Source organism: Balaenoptera physalus (assembly GCF_965194825.1).
Source record: "Balaenoptera physalus genome assembly, chromosome: 8".
NCBI classification, from domain to species: Eukaryota; Metazoa; Chordata; class Mammalia; order Artiodactyla; family Balaenopteridae; genus Balaenoptera; species Balaenoptera physalus.
The window spans coordinates 14,746,096-14,762,065 of record NC_138887.1 but is presented as its reverse complement, the minus strand read 5'-3'; the positions used below and the strand labels follow the sequence as shown (position 1 = coordinate 14,762,065).

At 37.5% G+C, this 15,970-nt stretch overlaps 1 long non-coding RNA gene across 2 annotated transcripts in view; it reads right to left on the bottom strand.

Moving 5' to 3' along the window:
• LOC309666301 overlaps positions 1-15,970 on the bottom strand; it is a 200,905-nt gene that overhangs the window by 106,504 nt on the left and 78,431 nt on the right. The window contains exons 2-3 of one of the 2 annotated variants that reach the window (XR_014267026.1): positions 12,609-12,676; positions 10,521-10,624 (exon numbers count right to left, since the gene is read on the bottom strand). This is a non-coding gene — a long non-coding RNA (uncharacterized lncRNA). Of the gene's footprint in view, positions 1-10,520; positions 12,677-15,970 lie in introns of both variants that reach the window. The other variant, XR_014267025.1, reaches the window with a different exon arrangement.

Sequence of the window (15,970 nt, the reverse complement as noted above, 5' to 3'; positions counted from 1 at the left end):
CCAACTTCAGATATTTTTCTCCTCACCTCCGGTCCATCAAATTGTAAGTTAACTACTAATTCTGGTTGATTGAATAACTCAACAGACCAAAAATGTGTAATCATTTGCTTAAAGTGCAAATGATTTGCAAAATTTCACCTCGATGTTTTTATTCATGTCATGGGAAATTATGTATATTACCATTATTCAACATTTAAAAATCAGCCACTTCCTAAGTAGTTTGAAATGTCAAGCCAAATCTAAAGTCTCTATATTTTAAATTTAATTAAAATTGCACTAAGAATAGCACAATAGGATGAAATTATTCAGAGCTAACAGACTATTGAAAGGAGAATGTAAATCTCAACCATTTCCAACAGGTTCAAAATCAGAAGTTAATTTTATTTCTTAAGTGAACCAAATTCTTTTCGTTTAAATGTCAATCTACTGTTCATAGAATTACAAACTTACTGTATTCTAGAAAAGACAAAGAATTGACACAAATAGTTAAAAATAAATCATTGGTAAAATACAAAATGTATGCATTCTAGATAAGTGATTCCATTCAATTATACATTTAATTGAGATATGTTAGATTCCCAAACATAAGTTTAATTTTTTCTTCCCAAGTTTGGTCAACTTTGACTTAACAAGAACTGCATGCCTGCCTGGTTCTACCTTTTCTCTCTACTGGAATAGATAGATATCATGTTAATGAAATTTTAGTATTTGTTTTAATTTTATAACACACTCTATTTTATAATAGCTTTTGTCTGTATGCATCAAGCAAGGGAACTATTTGCAAACCTTAATTCTGGTCTAAGTAGATGGAAGAATTTCTTCAGAGGCATCTGATGTATGGTAACAAGACTATGACCAATTTGATAAATGTACATCAAAAGACTGCAAGACATTTACCTATATAAATCCAAGAAAACACAATGCAATGTTAGGAGGAAGAGAAATGTAGAGAATAAATAAACTGAAACCAGCTTATGTAGAAATAATAAGTGACTTTATTGAAGTGGTTTGTGTCTCAACCTATCTTAAAGAGGAAACTATTTAGAATGATCATATATGATGTCAGCCTTCTTATGAAAGTTAGTCAAGCCAGCTGATGAATTTGTAAAAAAAGGTTTAGCTTTTTCTTTTTTCCTGTATTACATGATCTAGACTTGTAAATGGCGTGACTTGATTTTCAGGGATTGGGGTCTGCACTGTAACTTCATCAGTTCATTATTAATTACATTTTGTCAAGATAAAAAAAAGCTTAATATGATTCCAAAAGTAAACCATTCATTTTGGTATGTCACTGAGATTTTAAATTAAACTAGAATAGAAGCTTCTGTTTTATAAATAAAATAAAATAATTAATATAAGAACAGTAGTTTTAACATCACAGATACACTTTTAGAATCAGAATCTGATGAAGTGTCCTTTCTTTCCCAGGAAAAAAATGCATATTCAAACTAAATTTTGTATACAATTTCTCTGCAAGCTTGTCCTTTGACACCAAAGTTTAAAACTTCTGAAGTAAAAGTTGGGACCAAGTTAAAGAATACATGCATGCAATAAGGATCTCTGTATAATTATGTTTATTATTGCAAGACTGAGCACAATTTGGCTCAGATTCTTAGGATGCAGGGAAAAATAGAAACTGTATTTATGATGATTCTCATCAAGAAAATGAAACATAGCTTTTAGGGAAAACAAAGCCTTGCCTAGCAATAAATCATAAATAATTTCCCCTGGGACTATTTTGTAAACTTTACTTTGGAAACTGCATAATCTCAAATTCAATAGTCAATTTCATATAATTTCTTAGTTTGGCCACTTAATAAAATAAGAGGGCATAAGATTACTGGAAACAGGCAGCCTATTTGTTGTCTGAATCATATAGCACAGGCATTCAACTCAACCACTTTTATCACTTCTGTTCTTGGATTATGTTCCCTAAAATTTTACTTCTCCCTCAAAGCTGGGCTTTTTGTAGGTGCATTTCAGATATCAGCCCTCTGAAGAATCTCTGCTACATCTAGCCTTATGGAAGGTAGGAAAAGAAGAAACAACAAATGTATAAAAAAAGGTCCCCAAAGAAGAAAACCAAAACAATAAAATGAGATATTTAAAAAATCTATAATTAAAGACAAACTTTCCTAAAATTAAGAAGATACATAAATATACATGTGTTTATAAATATTCTGGAAGTACGTGTTGAAAAGGCACACTATATACTGGGGAGAATAGGCTGAGAACACTGAGAAAAATCTAATAAAATTATTGGTTATTCAAGAAAGTGAGTAAATTCTTTTGACATCTGGAAAAAAACCCTAAGTCACTTACAAATGAAAGAAAATCAAATTGTTAACAGTTTTCAACAGCAAAATTTTATGTCTTCTGGGGTGAACCAAATATGAAAATCTGAGCCAAGATTTTTTTTATATTCAGATAAACTTTTCCAAGTATAAACTCTTTTCAATATCTCATGAGTTATTCCTAAGGTATCTACTAGAGAATAACCTTCAGACAACTAAAATGACTGGAGATATATCAATTTTAGGACTGGTGGTGAGCATCAGTATATAGTTAATTGTAGCGCTATGAATAAATGATAGCAATAAAGAAAGAAATATAGTACATAATGTACCAATCCTAATGTTGACATCTTCTCCAAGGGTACAGAGTGAATGGAATGAAGGAACAGGGATGGAAGATAGACTGCTTGGAATATATTTTGTTTTATAGAATTGACTTTGAAACCATGTAAGCATCTGTTATAATAAAAAAAGTTTAATCTCAAAAATTGAAATTAAAATGAGATCAATGAATCTAAATGGGTAACTAGTTGCTGGCATAATCACATGGAAACTAATCGAAGTAACTTTGAAAAATAGTTTTTGGCTATACATCCCTAACAGTATATGCCTTAAGGACAAAAATTGCTGGAAAAAATTTAAACAGTTTTCAGTGATCATATTGTAGGTGGTAGTGATGGTATTGCAATTCAAAAAATGCTGTGTATAAAGTATAATTCTGTGATATTATAATCCTATTTTCCAGTGTCCTTCACAAGCAAGATTCTTGGCAAGTGAGAAAGGAAAAACAGATACCAGAAAGGAGAAATTAAGTAAAGACCTTTTAGTCCTGAATTTGAAGTATCAATATAAATCAGTGATATTTTCTGCTTGAAAAAAAATATTTTCTAATTTTTTCAACTGAAAAGTCCCATAAATACTGAGGCACCCAGTAGCAATGAGTACCTCCAGCACCTAGAATTTAGTATTGAAATCTAATTTCCTTCTGAAAGGATCCAGAGCTCCTTGGAGAAATGGCTAATTCCAGGTCTGGGACAGGAAATATACAGATCATATTGGAAATCTTGTCACATCACATAATAAGGAAGCTATCAAAGATGACTAGATTTGTGTCAAAGATTTGGGAATCAACTTGCAGAGACTGTCAAAGATGAGACAATATGAAGATCAATGAGGGAAAAAACCTTCAAAAGATTGAAATATATCAAATAAGTTTAAATCCATGAGTTCATAATGACACTTAAAAAAACTGGTCAGCAATTGGAAGACACTAGTGAACCAATTCATCATTTTGAAAACTTATAAACAAAGAACCACTCAGTAATGAAATAGAAGATAAGAGTAAGATTTTCTTTATTGTGGTATTTTAGCAAATAAATGAAAAATAAATGATAGAATTGGAATCTCACTTTCTTGTAACCCAAAATGAATTAATGGATCTAGGCATAGAGTTACTGCTAATATCAAAAAGAGAAAGATAAACAGATATTAGGAGTCTCCTGATAGAGGATCAAAGCACCTCCTAAAAAAAGAGTCTTCAGAAAATCAAGCCTGACTCTGGTCGATCCTCCAGATTCAATTACTAATTTATAAAAAATTCAGAGGAAAGAGGAACACGTTAAACTATACTATGGGGTTGTAATCAGCAAAATCCTATAGGACAAATAATCAAGTTTCTTTAGCAAATAAATTACAAACAGAAAAAAAAAAAAAGATGGAGGGGGAAACCAATAGGTGAAAAGAAACTTAAAAGGAATATATTAACCAATCATTACATGTGGGCCTTGTTTGGATCCTGATTCAAACTAGAAACATTTGTGACATTAAAGAGATAATTGGAAATTTGAACTCTGACTGAATATTTGATGATATCCAGGAATTATTAATTAAAAAAATATAATCATGATATTGTGTTATATAAAAAGAACAAAAGTCCTTTTCATTTAGAGTTACATACTAAAATGTTTGTTCATAAAATAAAATGTTGTCTGGAATTTGCCACAGAATCATTTGGGAAGGTGGATATGGGCAAGGATATTTCGTTGAAGCTGGAAAACGGCACATGGGGAGTTTATTATATTGTTCCCTATATTCTGGGGGGAAATATTCAAAAATAAAACATTTAAAACAAAAACATGCATTTGGTAGCTTTGCCTGCATGGCATTGTCATGCCCTGAAGGCACTTGAAATATTCGCAGTTATCTCTGTTAAGGAGTTCTTTCTTTTCCCCCGTGTCTGAGAAAAGCAGCCAGCGCTGCATGTGAGCCCAGTGAGGGTTAAAGAGCACAAGCAGCTGATACATCTGGGGAGCATTAACTATATTAAGGACAAGCCAGCATGAAAAGGTAACCGGAAGAAGCAGCTGAGTACTCTCTGGTCAAGCCTTGAGGTCATCTGAATTAAGGGACTGCGGTTTACAGTCTAGCATAGGACATTTATCATTTCAGTACTTTGTCTCAAACCCCAGCACAAGAGTTCCTTTGGTTTGGAATTGGATCAAAACCAAGTAGAAGACTTTTTTATTCTCAATAAGCAATTTTAAATGTTCTGTATCACAATACCTTTCAGGAAAGAATAGACAGGATTTATAGTATAGTAACAAAATTTATAGTAACAAAAATTGAATCTCGTTTGGATTTTTTCCTTCCATTAGCCATATATGTGAATATAATGATAAACACTTCTTTTGATTGTCATATCAGTTGACTGTCTACAGTATTTATTACGTGGTGGCACTGTGAAAAGCATGGTAGAGTTATAGGGGTATTACAATTTCATGGAACGGGAGACTGAAATAAAACAAAAATTGTCTAAAATCTTGACTCTGCCATTTCTCAGCTTGCTGGGTTGAGCAGTCTCTCTACTTTGGTTCCCTCATCTGTAAATCAGGATGTTTTGTAGTGAGGTTTAAAGATAATACATAAAGCACCTAGCCCATAACTTCAGTATGTGGAAGAATTGTCATTTTCACATTTGCTTTCTTATAATCAGTGAATTCTGCCACTTGCCTTTGAGTAAAGGCATCTTTGAGTATTTGACATCTTTCTCCTTTTGTAAACACCACTACTTGGTGCTGTCCTAGGCTACCAGCTCAATCTCTTCTGAAGAAAAACCTGAAACGAGTCAATGCTCACAGATTAATTTTTCTCTTACGGTAAAACCATTTTTATTAGAAATTAAAGGCTTTTTGGATAACAACGTGTCATAAAGACTCAAATACTGGTTTTAACCTTGTAATATTCTGATAGCTAATACTAAGAGAGATGCAAAAGTAAGTGTAGTGGATTAAGCAACTGGAGAAGACACAGCTCTGCCTTAGTCCCAATGGAAACAGAATACTGAATATGCCACGCTTCAGCCATTCACAGTTTGAGCTGGGACAGGGCCTCTCTTCCTGGTCTCTTGTCTTTTATTGTTAAAAACAGCAGTGAGTAATTGATATGTATAAACCATTTTGATGCAATTTTAATACGCATAACTCATGCCATGCTTACAATCAGCCATATCTAGATTGTAAATTTCACTCAAACTACATGATAAAATGAGTCCATTTCACTCACAGTAAAAGGTAAAGCCAGCCAGTGTTTTCCATCAATCCCTGTGTCATTTAATGTAGGATAGAAGTTTCCAAAGCAAGAGATTTGGTAGTTTAAGCAACAGTTAGGAAGGCCATGAAGCCACTGTACAACCCTGTGGACCTACTTTCATTCCTACTAGTTATGTCATTGACTAGAGGCCGGGACTCTGGGAAATATTACACTTTTTATTGTACTCAGCATATTTATTATATAATCAATCCAAGTCCATTGCAGAGAGATTAGAAGTAGTAAAGTTAAAAAAAAAAAAAAAAGCCTAAAACCTCTCCAGAGATAATCACCATTATTACAGATTTATATATCTCTATCCAGATTTTGTATAAACATAAGGAAAATTTAATTTTACAAATATTTGGCCAACTAGGTATGTTTCATAACTTATTTTTTCCACAAGAATTTTGATATTGTTTTGCAAATATTTTCAATGATATTTGATATAGATCTACATTAAAAACTGTGATAATAGAGCATTCTATTATATGGAGGACTTATGTACTTAACCAATTTTCTGTTACATATTTGTTTTCATTATTTTTTTCCCTTACAAATATGTGTCTTGGATAGAGATCTTTATACTAAGGAAATATGATGTGTGAAAATTCCCAGAAGTGTAATCTTAGTATGTTTTAAATTCTCCTTCCTAATCTCCCTGTTTGTGCTCTTTAAAAGGAGTATTTTATTCACTTTCCATGGCAGACTTTTCTATGCTAGCAACACAGCATGTTAATGGAAAAAGGGCACAGAAGGTGGATGACAATATGTATTTTTTTTTGTCCACCATCCCTCTGGAACAGGTTTTCTGTCTAATGAGAAAAAATTTCCTCAGATATGTGATCTGGCCACTGGTGACCCAACCAGGGCATTGAGAGGAGATGCATGTGATCTACAACTGTGGCCCCGCAGGTGCTCTGGAACCATCTCTGTGTTTGAGAATGAATCCATTTGACCAGGTATTTTAGAAAGCTTTTGAGCAGCCAAAAGTTTAACTCAGATATAGCTTAGTTTCTTACAAAGCCAACGCTACGATACTCTTTAGCCATTTTTAATTTTATAGGTAAAATTTGATTTATCAAACATTGTGATGGGTGCCTTCTGCATCATGGTTCTCCTCCATAAGCTTCTAACTTTCAATTTCTACTCTGTCAAAGTCAGCCATTTCCCATGAACAAAACCAGAAAAAAATGTCCTGTTTCGAATGCAGAATCAGGTTACGTTTCTGGTTTCAATGATTATGCATAAGAAATACATTTTTGGTGACTGAAGCTCTGTAATTTTTAGTGACTAACTATAAAGAAAATATTTACAAAGAAAAGTTTTAGTCAGTGTCTATGTAGCTTACACACACTGGTATCCCCCCAGGTCCATTCTGTGCGCGTTCTCATTTTATAATACACTGTTAGCACTGCCTACCTCAAGCACCTAATTTAGGAGCATTCTGCACACAAGAGGAGTCAGCTTGTGGCCAAAATTAGAATGAAGCCAACCTTCCCAACAGACCACTCATCTGTGCATCTCTGCACACGGCTTGGATTTGTCTGCATTTGATAGAAGATGAATAGTGCAAACCCTGGCAGGTGAGGAGGTCGCTTAAGACTTGAATCCAGAGAATAGAAACATATTAGGATACAAGAACATAAGGACAAAACCAGAAGTGAAGAAACACACACGAACAAGGTTGATGTCCATGGATGTGCAATCAGGACCTGGTATCAGAACAGCTGCGTAGATAAATAGTGTTCTTTATAGAAAAAATGCTTTCCCCAGGTCTGTCCTGTCTTGTTATACCATACCTATGCTCGGGGAAAGTTTGACCAACCACTTGTTGACCATTTGCAAATTATGTTCAAATTGGTTTAAGTATGTCCCATTTGTTAGTTATGCTAAAATTAGTTGCATATGTCCCCCTGAAAATCAATGCTGGGTCATAGTAAGAAAGAGGAAAGCATAACTAAAACAAAAAACAAAAGAAAAATTAGGCTCCTTTTCCACCCTGATTTGACAGTGCACTGGTGAGCAGCCGGGGACATGGTCTGCTTGGCTATGGGAGCCTCTGGGTCTACAGCGGTACAGCTAGTAGGAGTTTCACCAGGAGAAGGAGTTTCAATACAATGAGGACTTTCATCAGGTCACGTCACTTACCTGGGCAGCCTTTGCAACAGAGAGCCACTGCTCACGTTGCTGATGACCACAACCTCACCTCTAGCTTAACAGGTAAGCAGCAACTTATGTCAAAGAAAAGGTAGGCAGAGATTTGGTGTATAATGTGGGTAGGTGTAGTACTTGGAGGGGGGAAGCCATCTCAATGCAGACAGTGTCACAGGTCCCTGAGCTGAGGGCCCCAGCATCAAGCACATGTTGAATCCATCAGTGAGGGAAATCCCAGCTAGCCATTGGACTGGAACCTGCAGACCCTGTAATTTGGTGGGTTAACATCATCATAGAACTTGCTACTAGCCTAGAGAATGCCAGTTTTGCAACTGGTACACAACACCATGCTGGCCCAAGAAAAGAGGTAGTTAAGGGCTGACAGAGGCAGAAGTGGCAACTAGGTTAAAGCATGGGTGAGAGAATTTGAAATTGACAAGTAATCCAGGCAATGCTCCTAAAATATGTAGTGAACTGGAGTACCAAACCCAATCAGGACCTACTGTGTCTTCAATCAGCCCTGGTGCCAATTTTGGATCTGGAAAATCCCCTGGGACCTCTAGGGAGGGAGCCTGATGCTGAGGTGACCATCTGCTGGAATTGAGGGCTCGACTATACTGGAAGTCAGTCCAGGACAGCCCAAATGAAGAAATGGGGTGGAAGTATACCCAAAGGGCTTTAGAAAGACCAAAACCAAGGCTGACACACAGGCTGGGAACAGATCTTACGCTAGCATCAGTGTAGCGGTGGTGAGTGAACACTACTACACAGTAGGAATAGACTCAATATAGCCTTGAGCCTACAGAGGAAGCCTCTGTTAGGACAAGCCCCAGGGAGCCACAACATCTCTGAGCAGGAGAAGCAAAGTGGAGTCTGGTAATCAATCCTGAATGATGATGGAGATGGAGGAGTTAAAGAAAGAACCACTTTTGACAAGTGAGAGTCATCTGTTGTATGACTTCTTCCCTATTTCAGTGGTCATATCTCAAAGGGAATGGTAGAGCCACCTAGCCAGGCATTTTGGAAATTTTAGGAGGCTTTTTTCCTCTTTTGTCACAGTAATTGGGAAACCCTATAGACATTCAGCAAGAGGGTTCAGGGATACATGGTGTCCTGCAATCGAATACTTGTCCTACATCTGCACAGCTTCCAAATTGTCTCACTGGATATTTACATAGAGGAAAAAATCTACCTAGAGCCTAACTTCTTTTATATATAACACAAAATATTTCTGTACAGTTTTAATATACACTGAATCTTATAGTAATAACTGTAAATTGAGAGAAGGTCCTATTTGACTTGATTGGAATGATTCCATGAGCCGTTCACCACCTCAGAAAACTATGTCCCTGACAGTAATGCTGCTCATGATATCTGGACCATCTACACAACACACCTGGATTATTAGAGTCTAACTATCACATTCATGTAGATTCTATACCTAGTTGCCAACATTTGGATGCTTGATTATGTCTAATGGTACAGTCATATCTGAGTTATTAAGAATTAAAATTAATTAAATTAAAACATATAGTAGAGGGCTTCCCTGGTGGCGCAGTGGTTGAGAATCTGCCTGCTAATGCAGGGGACACGGGTTCGCACCCTGGTCTGGGAAGATCCCACATGCCGCGGAGCAACTAGACCCGTGAGCCACAACTACTGAGCCTGCGCGTCTGGAGCCTATGCTCCGCAACGAGAGAGGCCACGATAGTGAGAGGCCTGCGCACCGCGATGAAGAGTGGCCCCCGCTTGCCGCAACTAGAGAAAGCCCTAGCACAGAAACGAAGACCCAACATAGCAATCAAGCAATCAATCAATAAATAAAACTTTAAAAAAAATCTTTAAAAAAACATATAGTAGAGAAAATAAAGTCAAAAGTTAGTTGTGAGAGGGGCTTCCCTGGTGGCGCAGTGGTTGAGAATCTGCCTGCCAATGTAGGGGACACGGGTTCGAGCCCTGGTCTGGGAAGATCCCACATGCCGCGGAGCAACTAGGCCCGTGAGCCACAACTACTGAGCCTGCGCGTCTGGAGCCTGTGCTCCGCAACAAGAGAGGCCGCGATAGTGAGAGGCCCGCGCATCGCGATGAAGAGTGGCCCCCGCTTGCCACAACTGGAGAAAGCCCTCGCACAGAAACGAAGACCCAACACAGCCAAAAAAAATAAAAAAGAAATAAACATTAAAAAAAAAAAAGTTAGTTGTGAGAAAAGATGAATAAAATTGATAAACTCCTAGCAAGACTAATGAAAAATAAAGAGAAAAGGCTCAAATTACCAATATCAGAAGACATTAAGAAGGTAATAATAAGATACTATTTAGAACATGACATCAATTACCTTGAAAACTTATTTGTAAAAACGGTCAAATTTCTAGAAAATCTCAAATTACCAAAGAGCCACATGAAAAGAAGTTATGAATAGTTCTACATCTATTAAAGAAATTGAATTTGAAATTCAAACTCTTCCCACAATATTAAATTACTTACATTTTTCTCAAGGTCTTCCAAAGATTAGAGAAGAGGAAACCCCTGCTGACTTCTGTAATGAGCCAAGCATTTCCTTGACCTCCACAACCCAGCAAGGGCATTTCCTTTTCCAAAAAGGAAAATTAAAAAGTAAGCTGTCTCTTCAAACTAGGTAAAAATTCTAAACACAATAACTGCAAACACTTCCAAGCTCTATATAAAAAGGATCATATATTACAACCAAGAAGGACTTATTCTGAGAACATGATGTTGGGTTAACATTTGGTAATCGAACAATGTAAGTTAGTAATTAATAGAAAAAAAGGAAAGAAATATGGTTATCTCAATAGAGGCAGGAAAAGCATTTGGTAAAATTCAACACTCATTCATGATAATGTCTCATAATACACAAGAAATAGAAAGGTCTTCTTTATCTGATAATAAGTATCTCAAAAGAATACAAATAGTACAAATACAAACCAAAAAATCATTTCAAATTTAGAGGTAAAACTTCAAAAGTTTTTATCATAGGATTGGGAATGAGACATGGGTGTTTGCTATCACCACTTACTATGTAGGGCAGGCATCACAAACCCAAATACCTACAAGGGTCATGGCAATAGAGAGAGGCGGGGTCTATGGAATTTGAAAAAGAATATTCTGCCGAAAGTCATTCAAATTCAATTACAAAACAAGACCAAACAAAACCAAGACTAAACAAAACAAAAATCACTGGCCCAGCCAAACAAAATATCTGCAGGCCAGATTTAGCCTGCAGTCTGCAAATTGGTGAACTTGGCTGGGGTTATTTTGGGCCCAGCCTTTAAAGATTCTTTCATGTAACCAGCTGATAGGATAGGATACTAAACTTCACATCCTAAGTGAAAACAGTAATCAAGTCTATTACGACCTGAAGGAGACCTTGTGTTTTAATAGATGTCAAAGCCTAAGCTAAACTGTGTTATTTGGAAAAGAGAGCTGAAGAGGCAAGTCACCTAATAAAAAGAATAAACAATACTAAAGATATAATATGAAAAGGGAGGCTTAGACTGTGGGCCATCAGGAGTAGTGAAATAACAGCAAGACCACTTGGTTATGAATTATTCTAAGACATCCCCAGGGCACCTCTGCCTGAATTTGTCATATTGTACAAGTGTGAAAGGAAGATGGATAAAAAGTACAGTTTTGAGTTGGCTGTTTTCATTTGTTAAACCCTTTCCTACACTTTACCACTGGAAGTGCTTTGCATGTAATAGCTACTGGTGAAGTCTTTGAATTTAATAGTTTTCTCTTTTGATGTTTTTGATGCCTACAGTGACTAGGAATGGTCCTCTATGGCCCTAGACTGGTGTCATCAGCTTGCTCCTGGGCTCGTCGTTGCAAACACAGGAAGGCAGAAGGAAGGAAGGCCATTTTGCTCAGGAAGAGCCATCTCTTGGGTGGTCCATTTTGCACATGTGTTAAGAACCAGCTTGGCCCAGAACCACCTCTCTCATTTCTGCAGGGAGAGGTTCATGGACTCTTTGGTGCAGTGACTTTCTGAATCTAAACTGAACTTGGCTTTTGTGTTTCCTTGGAAAACCTTCTCTCCGCTTTGCAAGGGGATGAGCTTTTTGCCTGCTTCCCAGAATGAGGTGGAGATTGCATGCAGTTGGCCAAAAGCCTAAACCCGATCCCCTCTGGTGCCTTTGGCACTTGGTGTGGGTTTCCCAGGTCAGCCAGTTAGGCGGCTCCAAGAGATCACCCAGAGTCCTCAAAGGAAATCTCGTCCTTGAAGCAAGATGTACATCAGTGCAGCCTGACAGGACTGACCACCCGCCCAGAGGTCAGTCTGGGCTGTCACCCACACGCCCACTGCCAGGCCTGGCGCATGGATGTAACTGTGTTCAGAAATGCCAGCGTTTGGAGGAGTTCTTGACTGTGTTTGTATTTATGATCACAACTCTATGTTTAAGATGATGTGACTTGGATTCTTCCAGTTGTTTTCAGGCTTTCTTGCCCTTCAGATAACTAGCTACACTGGCAGCCACCAAGAGCCTAAGCAGGTGACACTGGGGAGAACTGGACAATTCTCCAATTAAAAGCTATTTCCTACAAACTCCAACTTACCTTTGCACTCCATCCTTATAAACCACCTCCAGTTGTCTCCAATTCACTAAGCTGCCTTTTGCTTCTTCCTGAACAAGAGGGATAACAGAAGAAAAAAAAAAATGTTTTTCTTTTATTATAAGTTGTTCTAAGAACAGTGCCTGGCAGCACCACTTTGGTTAGAGTTTCTGACCCGTAAGCTAGTTTTCAGGAGTTTATCACATTCACTATTTTATTTGTTAAGTTGTAGAAACCTTACCAGGGGGTCAGAGTTCATACACATGCTCTGTTTACGGAAACATGACTCAAACTGCAGCTGGCCTGTTGCTGTTTGCTATGAATGGTGTCATTTGTATCAGACCACACTTATTGGAATCTGCCTTCAAATACAGCTTTGGTTAAAATGAAATACTGAACTTTTGTTGAAAAAAATTTAATTTCTTACATGGGGCCAAATCTAAGCTCAGATTAGAGACAGAAGATATAGCTCTGAATCTGGGTAAATTAGATTCATTATGCTGAATCTTGTGGACAGAGACCCTAATTTACTTGTTAATTAATATACCTGTGCCTAAATAGAGCGCAACTGGCAGGCACATAATACATGGCTGCTGAGTGACTTAGTTGGAGGAAGTTTATTTTGGGAATTAAGATATCTCATTAAGAATACTTTGGGGGATAGAAGTGGCTCAAACTGTGAGCCAAAAAACTATAAACCACATCTTTAAAATACACATATATTAAATAGTTTATTAAATGGAAAAACGACTACTTGAAAAATACCACTGGTTTTTTTTTTTTATCATCTTTATTGGAGTATAATTGCTTTACAATGTTGTGTTAGTTGTTGCTTTATAACAGAGTGAATCAGCTATATGTATACATCTATCCCCATATCTCCTCCCTATCCCACCCCCTAGGTGGACACAAAGCACCGAACTGATCTCCCTGTGCTATGCAGCTGCTTCCCACTAGCTATCTATTTTACATTTGGTAGTGTATATATGTCCATGCCACTCTTTCACTTCGTCCCAGCTTACCCTTCCCCCTCCCCGTGTCCTCAAGTCCACTCTCTACGTCTGCGTCTTTATTACTGTCCTGCCCCTAGGTTCTTCAGAACCTTTTTTTTTTTTTTTAATTCCATATATATATGTTAGCATATGGTATTTGTTTTTGTCTTTCTGACTTACTTCACTCTGTATGAAAGACTCTAGGTCCATCCACCTCACTACAAATAACTCAATTTTGTTTCTTTTTATGGCTGAGTAATATTCCATTGCATATATGTGCCACATCTTCTTTATCCATTCATCTGTCATGGACACTTAGGTTGCTTCCATGCCCTGGCTGTTGTAAATAGAGCTGCAATGAACATTGTGGTACATGATTCTTTTTGAATTATGGTTTTCTCAGGGTATATGCCCAGTAGTGGGATTGCTGGGTCCTATGGTAGTTCTATTTTTAGTTTTTTCAGGAACCTCCATACTGTTCTCCATAGTGGCTGTATCAATTTACATTCCCACCAACAGTGCAAGAGGGTTCTCTTTTCTCCACACCCTCTCCAGCATTTATTGTTTGTAGATTTTTTGATGATGGCCATTCAGACTGGTGTGAGGTGATACCTCATTGTAGATTTGATTTGCATTTCTCAGATGATTAGTGATGTTGAGCATCCTTTCATGTGTTTGTTGGCAATCTGTATATCTTCTTTGGAGAAATGTCTATTTAGGTCTTCTGCCCATTTTTGGATTAGGTTGTTTGTTTTCTTGATATTGAGCTGCATGAGCTGCTTGTAAATTTTGGAGATTAATCCTTTATCAGTTGCTTCATTTGCAAATAGTTTCTCCCATTCTGAGGGAGAAAGGTTTATGGTTTCCTCTGCTGTGCAAAAGCTTTTAAGTTTCATTAGGTCCCATTTGTTTATTTTTGTTTTTATTTCCATTTCTCTAGGAGGTGGGTCAAAAAGGATCTTGCTGTGATGTATGTCATAGAGTGTTCTGCCTATGTTTTCCTCTAAGAGTTTTATAGTGTCTGGCCTTACATTTAGGTCTCGAATCCATTTTGAGTTTATTTTTGTGTATGGTGTTAGGGAGAGTTCTAATTTCATTCCTTTACATGTAGCTGTCCAGTTTTCCCAGCTGTCTTTTCTGCTTTGTATATTCTTTTCTTTTTTTAATTTTATTTATTTATTTATTTATGGCTGTGTTGGGTCTTCGTTTCTGTGCGAGGGCTTTCTCTAGTTGCGGCAAGTGGGGACCACTCTTCATCGCGGTGCGTGGGCCTTTCACTATCACGGCCTCTCTTGTTGCGGAGCACAGGCTCCAGACGTGCAGGCTCAGCAATTGTGGCTCACGGGCCTAGTCGTTCCGCGGCATGTGGGATCTTCCCAGACCAGGGCTCAAACCCGTGTCCCCTGCATTGGGAGGCAGATTCTCAACCACTGCGCCACCAGGGAAGCCCCTCCTTTGTATATTCTTGCCTCCTTTATCAAAGATAAGGTGACCATATGTGCGTGGGTTTATTTCTGGGCTTTCTATCCTGTTCCATTGATCTATATTTCTGTTTTTGTGCCAGTACCATACTGTCTTGATTACTGTAGCTTTGTAGTATAGTCTGAAGTCAGGGAGCCTGATTTCCCCCAGCTCCATTTTTCTTTCTCAAGATTGCTTTGGCTATTCGGGGTCTTTTGTGTTTCCATACAAATTGTGAAATTTTTTGTTCTAGTTCTGTGAAAAATGCCATTGGTAGTTTGATAGGGATTGTATTGTATCTGTAGATTGCTTTGGGTAGTATAGTCATTTTCACAATGTTGATTCTTCCAATCCAAGAACATGGTATATCTCTCCATCTGTTTGTATCATCTTTAATTTCTTTCATCAGTGTCTTATAGTTTTCTGCATACAGGTCTTTTGTCTCCTTAGGTAAGTTTATTCCTAGGGATTTTATTCTTTTTGTTGCCATGGACCACTGGTTTTAAATCACTAAAATTTCCATGGGAAAAAAACATGGTATACCACAGGTTCCAGTGGTCTCTGCCCATCTGGAAGTGTAAACACCTAAAAAGGAGGCAGACTTCACTAGTGAAGACAACCCGACTGTCTTCTAAGAGCCAGGCAGGCGTATTGGCAAGACCAGTGATGTTAGAAGCATGGCAAATACTTTCTAAGCAATAGGTGCTTATCAAAGCTCCATTTAGTGAATAATTATTTTGCAGTGGAAAAAATGTTCATTAGCACAGCACCACTTCGGGGAAACTCCCTTCCACATTTTTGTGTATATGATCCACGTTGGACTGGCTCCAACTCCAATCATACAGGTCTGGACTAGAGTCAATCTAAAGACTTTTAATAATGCCATCAGAAAAGGGATGCATTTGTTTTGGT